This window comes from Nanorana parkeri, unplaced genomic scaffold, assembly GCF_000935625.1.
Source record: "Nanorana parkeri isolate BGI_ZX_2015 unplaced genomic scaffold, ASM93562v1 scaffold1042, whole genome shotgun sequence".
Taxonomy (NCBI): domain Eukaryota; kingdom Metazoa; phylum Chordata; class Amphibia; order Anura; family Dicroglossidae; genus Nanorana; species Nanorana parkeri.
Genome location: NW_017307310.1, coordinates 109,104 through 111,619, shown reverse-complemented (window position 1 = coordinate 111,619; position 2,516 = coordinate 109,104).

Here is a 2,516-nt window from a genome sequence, read left to right as displayed (position 1 = left end):
TATATATATATATAAAATCTGCATCAATATGTTAATTCATGTAAATGTTTTTTAATATTACCTAAGTAAGTAAAGGCAAAAATGAGAATATGGCAGCCAATGCACTCATAGGATACTGACTATGAAAGGTAACACACAATGGCATCATATATACTCTCATTGATCTGACACATGACACTGTGTGACCTCTCTGAGAGCTCCATGTCTAAGTACACAGTAACCTGTGTTTTGATAGGCAGGTGGAATTAGATCTTTTGTTACTGTGATGTGTAACTGTTTTGGTATGTGGTACTGTTACTGTAATGTGTTACTACACATTAACAATATGCTATTAAGAACTAAACCATTGTTAGAGATATGTTTACTTAAGCTATGCCATAGATGTCTCTGCTCAATTACCATAATGTTGTATACCAGCAACTGATGCTCTTCCAAATTTGTAAAAGTGAAAGTGTTTCAGTTAATTATTATTATAAACCATCGGCTAGCATCCAAACCACCTATAAATTAGTTATTACTATTTGAGAGGTGAACTGAGAAAACAAGAACCACAAACTAAATGAGAGTAAGAACCAGCAGCCAACACTTGTTAGCGAATATTGCTCTAGTTCCAGTATTTCAAAGGCCTGAAAGTTCACTTGGGAAAATTCTTTGGATGCCCAGGAAGGATGGCAATTGGGGACCATTTTTAAAACAATGTTTAATGTTCCTTATGTTGTCCTAGTAAATATTTACTTAGAAACAAGAGTGGTAAAGTTTCAATGCCTTAACATTCCTTGCTTTGCTGTTGATCTAGCAAACATTGTTTAGCTTGTAAACCATGAGACAGCATAGCTGGTGAATGCATCCTGATTCTCTTGAACTGGCAAACCACATCAGCAATCCATTAGGTTTCAGTCTATAAGTAACATGAGAGTAGAATGAAATAATTAACTATGGATATTTCATAAAAGCTACATATGTATTTATTATATAGCACATGCATAGATCTAACATTTGTACTATCAAGATAACATAAAAAATGTTATAAAAATAGTATTATACATATAGTATGTATAAAATGAAAAAACTATCTGGAAAAATACTGCTGAACAGCAGTACCTTTATTGAAACAAAATTAAGTTGCTGAGCTATTTTAAGCACAGTGTGTACATGAATTGTCTACAGTAGTTTATTAGAGTTTTAGCCTATAGAATAAGTGCAACAGACAGATGTATTCCTTTTACACATATTAGGAACCACCACCATGATATCTCCTAGCAACCTACCAAAGTTAAACATGTTGAAAATACAGAACACTGTCCTTAGCTGCTTGTAAATCATTGAAAAACATTATAAAAAAAAAAAAATGATGTATGAATATGTAAACAAGCACTAATAGGACTGAAAGCAAGACTATACAGTCTAAAGCATTCATACACTGAAAAGTATTACTTGCTGTATACACAAGCAAACAAATCTTGTCTAGTCAAACCCAGGTGCTGGTTTTCTAATATTTGCAATTATATAGTAGTTGTTGCATACTTCCCAAACATTGAATAAGAAGCATTAACATCACAGATGCAGCTTCATAAACCAAACAAAACATGAAATAAACATATATTTCATTCTTAGCGCCCTTTCTTTAATAATAGACCTGCTTAAGTTTGAATTCAAGACGTGTTGTTAAATTGTCTCTTTGTTGTTCAAGTCACATTGTGTCTGTGTGATGAGCTAAAATGGCAGATTGTAAATAGAGAATGTGTCTGTAGGAAAGGAGAGAAAATAGCAAAACTAGGCCCGTAAGTAGCAGTAAATCTAAATCAGACCTGTAGGGATGGAGCAAGTATCTTAAGAGGTAATCAAGCAGAATGAGAAGTAGTGTCCAGGCTGATCAAAACTGTATCTGTAGCTGCTGGGGATCTTGCATCTCTGCCTTTACACTAGACTGGAAACTCTTTGTACTAATTACCAGACTGTACCAGATTTTCTGGTTCAGTTCCACTTCATAATTGACTGACAATAATGTGCAAGGAAGGGGAAAATTTCAGGTTCACTACCGCAAGCACAGGATCTGAAGTGGTTTCATAGGGGGCCATCATTGCCTGGCACTAAATGCAGACTTAAGCAACTCTTATCTGCACCGTCTTCCAATTCATGGATTTTAAGAGTGAGATTAAAGTGCTTGGGTAAGAATAGCCGATCTACAGCAGGGCACTAATTCAATTGTGCGCATCCATTACTGAGCAATTATATTGCAAGCAATCATTTCTGGAAGTTTGTCTCATGAAGTGTGCAAAGGAAACTCACCTCTAGCTTCACCTGATCTCTAAAATATCAATGAAGAGATGCTGCACAAAACGTGATGCTAATGTGACACCTGCACAAGATCCACAACCTGCTTTATCATTGCATGCATACATGCTTATAGCATGACATCTAGACATCAGTTTGTACATGGCCACTCGCTAGTTAATTACAAATTTGAATAGACTAAAAAAATTGAATTAATTACCTTTGAGACACTACAAGCCTGT